The sequence below is a fragment of the Mus caroli genome, unplaced genomic scaffold (assembly GCF_978045245.1).
Source record: "Mus caroli unplaced genomic scaffold, Mus_caroli_1 scaffold_4, whole genome shotgun sequence".
Taxonomy (NCBI): Eukaryota; Metazoa; Chordata; class Mammalia; order Rodentia; family Muridae; genus Mus; species Mus caroli.
In genome coordinates, this window is record NW_028227259.1 from 75,757,129 (window position 1) to 75,770,069 (window position 12,941).

At 44.0% G+C, this 12,941-nt stretch overlaps 1 protein-coding gene across 2 annotated transcripts in view; it reads right to left on the reverse strand.

Moving 5' to 3' along the window:
- Fryl (FRY like transcription coactivator) overlaps positions 1-12,941 on the reverse strand; it is a 233,378-nt gene that overhangs the window by 189,971 nt on the left and 30,466 nt on the right. For both annotated transcript variants that reach the window (XM_029477617.2, XM_029477615.2), the window contains exon 2: positions 7,335-7,499. The gene's annotated coding sequence lies outside the window, so the exon portion shown is untranslated. The remainder of the gene's footprint in view (positions 1-7,334; positions 7,500-12,941) is intronic.

The window sequence follows — 12,941 nt, forward strand, 5'->3', positions numbered from 1 at the left end:
CTGTGACCTCAGTAGCCAACCAGATGAGATCCAGAGTCAGCAAGCCTGTAGGGAATTATCCTTATAAGGGTGATTACTAAAGAAGGAAGGCCCGCCCTTGTGGGTGACTCGCCAGACTAGGATCCTAGACTCCGAGAGGGTCAGGGTATTTTCCCCAGATATGACACACAGGTCATCTTGGTTACTTTTCTCCTCAGTGCTGTGAGGATGTGACAGAAGTGTGGCCTACAGTCCACTCTTAGTGACAGGCATGGCTTCCTCGAGTTTCTGTAGCTCAGGAGGGGAAGGTGCTGGTATCCAGTTCACTCTCCTGCCCTACTTTGTTATTCAGCCTAGAACTTCAGCACATGAGGACGTGGCCCGGGTAGGTCCCTTCCTTTCCTCCGTAATCGCTCTGGAAATATGCTCAGACCTGGGGAGATGTGTGCCAACCTTGGTTTTAAATCCAGTCAAAGCTGATGATGAAGATGAGCTCTCTCACAGGGCCTCAGGAGGTGGCTCGGGAGGGTCCTCACCCTGCATTCTACCTGCTCCAGCCTTGGGCCTCACTTTTCCTGGTGTGTGTTGGGAGGGTCGGGGGTGGGATTGCAAAGCCGATGAGATGGCTCCCTCCAGCTAGCCAGGCGCTCTACTGGAGGATTCCCTTCTGGTTCGGCATCCTTGCCTACTGTTCCCTGTGGCTTTTTTCATCTGCTTAGGCCTGACCACCCCTCAAATCTCAGCTTAAATGTCAATTCATCAAACTGTAACCCGTAACCTCTCCAATCTAATAATGCCCCGACCCTTGAATTCTCTCTGAGCACATTAACCGCACACTAGAGCTGTGTTTAATATGGACTCCCCCAGGAGACCACTGCCTGAGGATGCCTAAGGACTGGGATTATGGCCTGCCACCTAGTGCCAAGCCACAGGACTTCAAACCCTGGCAGGCACTCCAGCGATGCTCACCGAGTTCATTTACAAAAAAAGCCTACTATCAAACTATCAAACATCAAATGATCAGGAAAGTATGAGTACCACTAATGGCGAAAGGATGAGAAAAGAGTGAAGCAGGCAGGAAGCAGATTAGAGAATATCTCTGCTTACAGGAAGGAAATCAGTGAACAGGTAAGAGGCAGAAATACAAACGCATCTTTACTATACAAAAACAACCTCATCCGAACGGAGGTTGGAAATTAACTTAGCAAAACTCCCAAAGGTTTGAAAATGTATTTTATGACATAGGTGGGTATGTATAAACAGGCATCCACTGCTCTGATGAGAAAACGAAGTCTAATTCTCGGGATAGATATCCAATAAAAGGGCAAAATCACTTAGCCTCTGACCTTGTAAATCCACTTCTAAGCACCTGCCTGAAGTGTGACAGAGTAAAATTTAAAATGTCAAGTGTATATTCACTGTAGTAAAATTTATATTAGGAACAACTCAAATTCTCTGAGGTGTTATATGGATGTAGAAAAGACGCATGAAAATGGGTAAGGAATGATCTTCGGGATATATCAAAGAAAGCAAGGTATATAACACACTACAATACATATTAAAAAGAGAGATAAGAACATAGCCTGTGTGTGTGTGTGTGTGTGTGTGTGTGTGTGTGTATGCCGTCAAGCACATATGTGCTCCCCCTAACAGGGGCCAGAAGAGGGTCTTAGATACCTTGGAACTATAGTTACAGGCTGCGGGCCAACAGCCACAGGTGCTGGCTGGGAGCTGAACTGCAGTCTCTTGAAAGGGCAACAAGTACACTCCTAACTGCTAAGCCATCCCTGAAGCCCAACCTATTTATACTTCAACAAATCAACTGAAATTTTCAAATGGTTCCTTATAAGAGGAAAACAATAGGAAGTCACTCCTTTCAATATCCCTTCTTTTGTGGATATGTCTGGGGGCCCATGAAGCTATTATAGATAACTATAAAAATAACAATACATCCTATAAGCTATTGTACTTCAAAATAAAATAAGTATAACCAGTTGTTGGCCTAACTACACAGAGAATGATTGTTATGGTGTATCTGTCCTGCTATTCACAACCTTACACAATCCCTCTTCTATAGCATGGAGTGGGCTTGGAGACTTTGCTGTGAAAACAGAAGGTGGTAGAATACCAGTGTTCACAGAAAAGCATCACAAAGGCAGCAAAAAAGACAACTCAGCCCCTGCAGCAGGGTTTGCTTTACTATGGTATCTGAGCACAATGCATCTGTTCAGCCTTAAAAGAAGAAGGAGAAGAAGGAGAAGGAGAAGGAGGAGGAGGAGGAGGAGGAGGAGGAGGAGGAGGAGGAGGAGGAGGAGAAGGAGAAGGAGAAGGAGAAGGAGAAGGAGAAGGAGAAGGAGAAGGAGAAGGAGAAGGAGAAGGAGAAGGAGAAGGAGAAGGAGAAGGAGAAGGAGAAGGAGAAGGAGAAGGAGAAGGAGAAGGAGAAGGAGAAGGAGAAGAAGAAGAAGAAGAAGAAGAAGAAGAAGAAGAAGAAGAAGAAGAAGAAGAAAAGAAGAAGAAGAAGAAGAAGAAGAAGAAGAAGAAGAAGAAGAAGAAGAAGAAGAAGAAGAAGAAGAAGAAGAAAGTTCTGATACTCACCACCACAATGTAAATGACCTCGATAGCATTATGCTGAGGGAACTAAGCCAAGAGAAAAGCTGACATGACTCCACTCTGAGGTAGTCCGGCTCTAAACAGAGTAACGCAGGAACACCATGGTTGTGTTGGTAGGGCGGGTATGGGTGAGTGGAGGAGAGTTAGATCCGACTGAATGGATACAAAATTCAATCCGTTCACTCAGCTCAACTGTGGACCAGGAAAAGGTTCTGCAAGCAGGAGAGGCCGATGACTGAGCTCTAACAGGGAGCGTGCGCTTGGTGCCACTGAATTGCAGTGTTCACATAGATACCGTCAAGGTGGGTAACTACTGTGCTATGTGCATGCCTAGCTTGGGAAGCCCTGGGTTTAATCTCCAGCACTAAAAAAATAAAAAAAGAAATAAACTTCTGACCCAGAGCCAGAAAGGATCTGAATCCAGCCAAAGGTTGAAAAAGTGAGCTGGAACACAGCGCAGAAGATTCTGTGACACACACACCCCGCACCCCCACCCCCACCCCCGGGCTGAAATGACTGTTGTCCCAGAAAATATTACCATGGCAGTTTATGAGAGGCTCTGGCTAGAAGGACTGACACCAACTGTCAGATGATGGAGTTTACCATGGAAGGCTGGGACTCTGGGGGAAAAAAAATGGTCACCGAGCAATGGATAACTGATGCTTGCAGTTCTTTTGCTGTTCTTAGGGCCATGAGCCCTGCGTCCAAAAAACGATTTACTTATTCCACTCCAGAGTATGTGTGAGAGAAAATAAATAAAGCACACAATGTCTACCAAAGGCATGCAGAAGAAGTCAGGGCAACTTAATTCCACCATCTGGAGGATAGATAAGCAAATGGCGGGCATTCACACACGTGTACTGAGTGAAAGGATTGTCATTTCACACACCATGGGGGCGTCCCACAGACACCACACAACGGGGGGGGGAAGATCACAGACATCTGCATTGTCTATTTGTTGGCTTCAATACGGTTTTATTTGTTTGGCTGGTTGATTGGTTTGGGAATGTTTTTGGTTGGTTGGTTTTGAGACAGGAGGGTCTTACTGTGTAGCTTGGGCTGGCTCTAGTCCTGAACTCACTATAGACCAGCCTGGCCTCCAACTCACAAAGATGCAACTGTCCGTGCTTCCTGAGAACTAAGACTAAAGGCACCCCCACCACGTCCAGTAAGTTTGCCTGGTTGCCTGGTCTTGTTACATAAGCCTGGCTGGCCTCAAACCCACAGCAAGCCTCCTGCCTCAGCTTCCCAAATGCAGTGATAATGAGTCACCATGTCCAGAGTCACAGATACATTGTTAAGAAAACAAAAGGCCAGACAGAGTCTCTTATGGCTGAGACTGTTGTATATAGGTAATTATTTAGCATTCTAGCCGTATTATTCCTACAAAGCCTACCAGATCTGTAGCTGAAAGAAATTCATATTAGCATACAGTGAAAAAACAAATCAGGAATCTGAAACCAAACAGGAAGTACCAGTTTATAAGAGAACCCCTAGAACCTGCATGGTGTTCTTAGCATTCCACTGTGCAAAAAAGAATTAGGACTCCCTGGAGAGAGGCTGCTGGACACCAGGAATGGGGAGGAAATGTCTATCTAGGTAGCAAAGAAACTATTGAAGAAGCTATCCCACCAGGGAAACAAGTACTGTCTATTACACTACAAAGGATACAATGTTAAGTACCACTGTTTTACAACCCCCTGTGTAATTCCAGAGTCCCCAAAACAAGGGGGCAAAACCAATTTTGTAAATAAAGTTTTATTAGAACATAACCTAGGCCATTCATTTACATTGACTAGTTCCTTTACCTTTACCTTAGCAGCTGTCTAAGCCACGAGAGAGGAAAGGTGAAGGTCTTCAAACACAAACTAACATTACAGGAAAAAAAAAAAAAAAAACACCTTCCAGCAGTTGACCTGATTGCCACTGGTATGCAACGCTTTGGGGGAGGGCTTGAGGGGGTGGATACTTGGTGTAAGCCCTAGACAGACACTTGGTGACACACACAGACCTGACTAAAGTCATCAGACCTTAATATGATTCTTAATATAAGAATCAAGACCCAAGCTCTGTACCAGGTCTCAGGAGACACAGAGGACAGGTGAGAGCATCTCACTGGCTCACAGGGCTGTTGCCAGGAACCTCCACATCTAAAGAGGCCCCAAGCTACTCACTGTTTTCCAGAAACAAAAAGGGGAGGGAGACAGGGCACAAGGGGAACCACTTCAAGAATCATACAAGTGCAATGGGGAGGAGGGGCTTACCAGTCCTCGTCCAATCAAATCACCTGTTTTTAAAACAGCCCGAGAAAACTTGGACTCAGCTATGACAATATAGATTGAGCTTTACAGTCTTTCATACTGAAATACAGAGACTTAAGGATTCATACTGAAAAGGCAAATGTGTGGGATCTTGCTTCAAAATTACCCAGGCAGGGGAGGAGAGTTACTGCGGAGAAACAATGCCTGTGACCCAATAATTACCTCCTCTGGGGGTGAACACAAAGGAGGGCTACCAGTCTATCTGCATATATAGTTTAATTTCTCACCAGTGAAGATTTCAAGATAGTAACAGACAAAGAAATAAAAATTCTTTGTACAAAAGAAAAAAAAAAACAAAACCTCCAGATCTAAAATGAAGACCTTGATTTCAATACACAGGAAGGGAACAGTCCCGAGTCCCAAGCAAAGATGAGGCAGAAGATAGAAGTGGGGGAGAGAGGAGGCTACAGAAGTCAATCCAAGGGCGCTAAGGCTAGCGGATGGCTTTCAGCTGCTCTAGTCTTCAGAAGACACCAGTATTTTTTTAAGGGTTCTGGGGTTGGAACCACTGATCTAAGATATATTGACTCTAAAAACCATCCAAGCACCATGAATACATGGGAGAACGGTAGAAAGGGGACAGAAGGAACATCGGGGCCAAATAAGGAGAGTCCTGGGGATCAGGAGAAGAGATGACTAAGGATGCAGGAAGAAAAGGGATACTAACTTGCAGCGAGAGATACTAACTGAAAAGTAATCTAATAGCAGTGTGTGGTTTGTAAGAAAATGGTCCCCAGAGGCTCATAGGGATTGAGTGGTACAATTATGAGCCATGGCCTTGTAGAAGTGGATGTTGCTTTGGGGGCAAGCTTTGAAGTTTCAGATGTTCAAGACCGTATCAGTGTGGTACTGCTGCCTGGGGATCAGGATAGAGAACTCTCAGTTCCTTCTCCAGCTTCATGTCTGCCTGCTTCCTGCCGTGAGGATAATGCACTGAACCTCCAGAAACTGTAAGTCAGCCCCAATTAAATGTTGTCCTTTATAAGAATTGCCATGGTCATAGTGTCTCTTCACAGCAATAGAAACCCTAAGACAAGCAGGTATCATGTTCCTGTCTCATAACTTACTAAAACAATAGATCAAAACTGTCTCACTCGATGGGAAAGAGAAGAAAATATATCTTCAATTTAAAAAAAAAATCAAAATTCTTTCAATTTATTCACTGAACTAACAAGGTATTAAAATCTTTAAAAAAAATAAACTCACGAATAATTCAACTGAATTATTATATGGGCAAGAAAACTGATATCTAAGGCTAATTAGCTTATGCTCTTTAAAAACCCAATGTAGTGGATGGTAAGAACTACAGTTGAACCACAAGGACACCCCCCCCCCATTCTCCACTCTGCTGCCGAGGACGCAGAGGACTTCTTTATTATGCTAAAAGTCAGCATGCATTTTCATTCATAAGTAACAAGCATTTGGCAAACGAGTTAACTGCTGCAAAGGGGGACCTATTTCAACCAGTTCATTTGTTAAGGTCTCCCATTTCAGCAATATGTTCGTTCTGTCCAAAGATGAGTTCTGAGTAAACCTCATGTATGGAAAGGCACAGGCAAGGCCATGCATTAAAAAGAGCTCACACCTCTCTGATGATTGCCATGATGGTGGGCATGATTTCCAGCCACAAGGGCTTGAAGGAGCTATGAGGAACCAAAACCTACCAAGTACACACATCAGGCCGTGTGTCTGACTGCTCTTCCTCTGGACTCTCAGAGTAATTAGGCTGAGTCTCCCCAAAGAAATTAATAAAGCATTTGTCTGCCCAGAATGTGAGCAGCAGTGTCCAACAAATCAGAGACTCCAGTATAAAATGGTAGAATGAGGAAGCAGTCATTACAGGCTCTCTTTCTATGCATCCTGGCCACTTCCCTTTACCATACCGTGCTGCGATGGTTTTGCCAGAGGTTTAAAAGCTGTGGAGCCATCTGACTGCAGCTGGAAACCTCTGAAACCGTGAGCCCCCCAAAAACCATTCCTCTTTTTAAGTTGATTTGCTTGAGCATTTTGTCATAGCAATGAAAAGTGACTCGTGCAGCTATTTTTATATGTATAATTACTAATATTAGGTGTTGTGTTATAGCAGCGAGGCAGTAGAAGAAGGCTGATTAAAAGCTTTCCAAAGACCTATGTTACTGATACTTTTAGAAGTAGTTCAGAAGAAATTATCAAAAATAACTGTGGCTTATATATAAAAAGAGAGGGCCTGGGGAAGGTAGTTCAAAGAACAATTCCTATCATCTTTTAAAGGGCCGGGCACCAAGTCTGAATGCCCGAGTCCCATCCACAAGACCCACTTGATGGGAGGGTAGAACCGACTCTCACAACCTCCACACGATTGCACGCTTGCACGCATGCACATACCCAATCACATACATAGACAGAAAATAAATAAAATTCGTTTTCTTAAGTACACAGCCTTACCACTTAGAAATTGAGGTTGAGGCACAGAGTTTGTAGAAAAGACACCAAATTTGGAAAGGATCCATCTAGAAGCTTCTTCAACCTGGAGCAGGCACTGAAGAGGGGCACGCTGGGAAAAGCAGCAGGGTCAGTCCATGTGTATAGCAGAGTGTGGAATGTCGAAGGCTGGAAGACAGAAACGTCGAGTTGGTGAGTCCTAACATCGAGGTCTCAAACAAAGCTCACAGCACTTTAGCAGCAGTCATGTAACATGCTTCTAATAAAAGTATGGCAATTAACAATTTGGTCAATGGGCTGGTGAGATGGATCAGGGGTTAAGAGCACTGACTGTTCTTCCGAAGGTCCTGAGTTCAATTCCCAGCAACGACATGGTGGCTCACAACCATCTGCAATGAGATCTAATGCCCTCTTCTGGAGTGTCTGAAGACAGCTACAGTGTACTTACATATAATAAATAAATAAATAAATCTTTAAAAAAATTTTTTTGGTCAAAAAAAAAAAAATCCCCTCAGGGCTAGGAACGTGGCTCAGTGGCAAAGCCCCTGCCAGACATACATCCTCACAGGCTCTGTCTCCAACAGCATAAAATGTAAGATTAAAAGGGGGGAGGGGGCTCAAGGCTGGGTTTGGTGGCTTACACCTTTAGTCCCAGGACTCAAGAGGCAGGGACTAGCAGTTCAGTGTAAGTTCCCGGCCAGCCTAGTCCGCCATAGCCAGTTCCAGGCCAGCCAGGGCTCCGCAGTAAGAGCCTGTCTCAAAAAACAAAAAGGAAGTATCCAACTGTCTTTATCCAGGACAATGTGAATTAACCTTGAGGGTCCTAACTTAAATGTTTGTTTTCTAAGCCATCTTCTTTCTCAAGTGTGTTACAATCTTAAAGGAAATGCCAGTCACTGTTACTTGTTTCTTGGGGAAACAGGGCCATGGTACTGTTTCTTTAGCTTAAGGCCAAAGCATCTAGGGACTTGGGACAATGACACTGGAGCTACCTGTCTTCCTACACAGGGCCCCTTAAGGCACAGGTGTTCTGCAGTGCTGGGGGTGGTATCCGTACGCTAGCAGCAAGGTCTGCAATTAACTGGTGACCTCAGAAATCCCATCCTCCTCATACAACCGCACGGGCAGACTGACAGCTGGATGGCCAGATTAGCATGGGAGCCACTTGTAAAACTGAAACAGAAACCATCCAAAAGGATGGGCTAAAAACTAAATGGGGATTGCCTATGCATTCCACGCATCTGGGAAATACAGATGTACTGTGAGCAGCCCTGAGAAGACCACCTGGCTACATTAAATAAGCAAGCTACCTGAACACATTCAGTGTTTAAGAAAATAGCATGTTAAGTTGGGCATGGTGGCGCAGGCCTATAATTCTAGCACATCATGGGGGAGGGGGGAAGGCAGGAGGATTGGGAGTTCTATACAGTGCATTTAGACACCAGCTTAGGTGGCAGAAGACCCTGTCTCAAAAAATACGGTTGGTGGACCCAAAAGCACTTAAAGTCACATGAGAAGTGGGGTCAACTGACTGCTACAGCGGACGCAAGAACACAGGGATAGGAGAGGTATGGGTTCCGTGTTATTGAAACAAGTTTCCAAAATAAGCTGACTCCTCCAGTTTAATAAAGTCATGTAGCCCAGGGTCACTTTACTGAAAAACCCATGGCCACTTCCCTCCTCGTCCATCAGGGGGACCCCCTTGCTGTTGGCAGCAATCCAATATACCCAGAGTGCAGACAGGATACTGGCACTGCATGGATCAGATGCTATCCTGGGCGCCCTGCTGGGGAAGGTCTAAGAAGGCACCAGGACACACTGCTGAGCCGGACGGACGTGTGTCAGCATGGGACAGGGGCTCTCTGAAATGTTCCCAGCTCTGACTCTAAAACTTAAAATGTTTGCAGAATTCTACACAGAAATGCTGTTTATATTATTTTTATATTATATTATTTCCGGAAAAAAAAAAAGAAGAGAAAAGGAGAGGAGAGGGGAGGGGAGGGGAGGGGAGGGGAGGGGAGGGGAGGGGAGAGGAAAGAAAAGGACAAGAAATGTAAACATCCAAAGTAGAAAAAAAAAAAAACAAAAAACAAACCTATGGCTTCTTTGGAAGGTACATCATATATTATTATTACACTTGACGCGTAGAGTTTGTAGGTGAGCCCGATGGGACTCACCACAATTCTTTTGGGGGTTATTATTTGTATTAATTCTTGAGGAGTTTGCACAATGTGTTTGATTCAGATTTACCTCCCTCCTGACCCTTCCCAGATTCACCCCCATCTCCCCAACTCTGGGTGCTTTTTGTTTTTTAAACTCATCAAAACCAACTTGCTGCCCACATATTTTTCCATGTGTGGCCCTCCATTGGGGTGTGATGACTCACCAGGGCTATACCCCCACCCACCCAGCACCTAACAGCTGCTGACAGGGTGGGGTGTCAGGCCCAGCTCCCCTCCTCATGCTGGGATTTGGTCTGTCTTGGGCCTGCGCAGATCTTGTGTGTGCCATCGTCAGGACTGTTATGAGTTCACATGTGCAGCTGCCCTGATGTGTCCAAAAGAAAACATTGTTTCCCTGTAGTCATGCCCTGCCTCCAGCTCGTACACAGTCTGCACTCCTCTTCCTCAACGATCCCTGGGCCCTGGGAGGAGGGGTTCAGTACACATGTTCCCTTTAGGGCTGAGCATCCTCCATCCTCGGTTTTCAGTGCCTTCACAAATTATGGGTGTCTGCAAATCGCCATCTACTGCAAACAGAAGCCTCTCTGTCTCTACTTTGTCCCTGAACCACTCTGATATAGGATAAAACTTCAAAAAAAATTTTTTTCAAGATTAAAAAAAAAAAAAGGAGAATGAAAGAGGCATTCTTTAGTATAGTAAATTTAAAATACTTTTTAAAACACTCAGAAATGTTACTAAGCAAAAGAAAGCAGGGGAGAGGACACGGAAACAAGACTTAAAAATAGGCTTATTCACTAATGTACACAGTGCTAGTATAAAGTAGGCACTGGGTATATGTAAAATTGCTACCAATAGCAAGGGGAGGGTTCTTCTGAGAGGCAATCACAGATATGCAATACCAAACTAAATTTAAAATATGGAGGGAAAATACTTTTATTGTTAGACAGTAGTTTTAAACAAGTGATGTTTCTCTTACACTTTTCTCCAAACATTTGTTATGATGATAATCAGAAAAAACACTTTCAGGGCAGACAAGATGGCTCAATGGGTAAGAGCACTGACTGTTCTTCCGAAGGTCCTGAGTTCAAATCCCAGCAACCACGTGTTGGCTCACGACCACCCGTACCCGTAATAAGATCTGACGCCCTCTTCTGATGCATCTGAAGACAGCTACAGTGTACTTATTTATAATAATAAATATATCTTTGTGCCTGAGCGAGCGGGGTTGACTGGAGCGAGCAGAGGACCTAAATTCAATTCCCAACAACGACATGAAGGCTCACAACTATCTGTACAGCTACAGTGTACTCATATACATAAAATAAGTAAATCTTTACAAAAAAAGAAAAGAAAAACGAAAAAATACTTTTAAAAGTAAAATCTCAAGAAGACTGTATTATGGATGAATGTATGTGCCCCACCCCTAAACCCACATTCTGACATACTAAGTAGAGGAGGTGGGGACTTTCAGGGGCAGTCAGGGTGCGGTCCCCAAATGGGAATGTTACCGTTACTAAAAGCACAGGAGAGCTTGCTTCCTCTAAACCATGAAGTGGGCTCTGGCCAGACACCAGATCTGCTTTGATTATAGACTTCTCCACCTCCAGGACTGAAGAACCCACCTGACTCACCAGTCTATGGTATTCCATGCCACATCCCAAGATGACTAAGGCTGATGGTGCTAAACAGTAAGAGTGTGGCTAAAACCCTCACACACCGCATACTGGGAAGAGAAAGTCAGAGATCAACTCCAGAAAACTCTACGCGTTCCTCGAAGAAACGCCAACCGGGATTTCCACTCTTTGGTATACAAACACAAAATGATAATATATTCCCTCAAAAAAAATCCATGACTGCCTGTTCTTTGTACCATTTAATACAATAGCCAAATGGTTAAAATAACCAAATGTTAGCTACCAGTGAATGGATAGGTAAAAACTGTGGTTCCTGTACCTGCTGGAATAGTATATCATGTATTGACATTTATCCACAATCAACTGTAGAGATGGGTGTTCAAGTCTATGAATACACAGTAGCCACAAGTTCTATGCTTTAAGTTGATCATTCATGGTGGTGAACAAATTATACCTCAATAAAACTGCATATATATATAAAGTATATATAATATATTATATATACACATACATACACACACACACCTATACTCAAACTTTATGAATAACCCAACATCTGCCATATCGTTTATTACCTTGTGCCTATGTAGAACTAAGGTAAGGCCTTGGCTCTAAACATAATCCCAGACTCCTGTCCCTAAAAGCATGGGGAGGGCATGGCTTCTGCATTTCGGCTTCCACAGAGGCTACGGGAATCAGAGGATTTCACTTTTCTACTAATAGAGCTACATGCCAGCCAGGAGTAAAGTTTGCTCTATAATCTGCTAAGGTCAATTGTGTTTATTATAATTATGTGATTGAGTCAAGCATCACAGCAAGAATGAGTGTAAAAAGAAAATGCTTTGGCTCTAAAAATGAACTTTCATGGTCAGAGGGAAATCCCTCGAAAAGACATTGCACAGAAAGGGCCTTGATTGTATTTCAAAAGACAGCCAAATTTAAAACATTAATATATTTAATCATAGAATGTTTAATGGATTTTCCACCTTATTTCAAACATGTGTGTGTGTGTATAGTCTGTGGTACCTGTGCATGTGTACATGTTTTTGCTTCTTTTTTTTTTTTTTTTTTTTTTTTTTGGTTTTTTGAAACAGGGTTTTTCTGTGCAGTCTTGGCTGTCCTGGAATTCACTCTGTAGACCAGGCTGGCCTCGAACTCAGAAATCTGCCTGCCTCTGACTCCCGAGTGCTGGGATTAAAGGCGTGTGCCACCACGCCCGGCTTATGTGTTCGCATGTGACCTTAAGCATGTGCATACAGAGGACTGAAGTTGTTCGGTGTCTCCCTTGATCTCTCTACAATTTATTCACTGACACGAGGTTTCTCTGAACCAAGAGTTCACCAACTCTGCTTACACTAGGTAGCCAGCCTTCTCTGGGGAGTTCCTTCCTGTCTTTGCCTCCCAGGTACTGGGATCACAGGGGACCACACATCTGCCCTGCTTTGATGTTGCGTGCTGAGGTCCAACCTGTGGTTGGCAAGCACTTTATCCTCTGCGCCATCTCCCCAACCCTTTAATAAGTATTCTATGTAATCATTCAGCTGTCAGTGTATCACACAGTAGTATTGTATTAGAAAGCATCTGCAGTTATGGAAGATATGAGTCAGTTTTTGTCTGTTTCATGTTGCTTTAAAGTCAGGAAGTCACGCACCCTAGATGGGCCTCAATTTCATTATGTATGTAGCTGAGATTAACGTTTAACCCCTAAATCCTCCTCTTGTCACCTCTAAAGAACTAGGATGGTCCCCATGCCTAGCTACGCATGCCATGTTTCTAAGAGACTACATACAGGG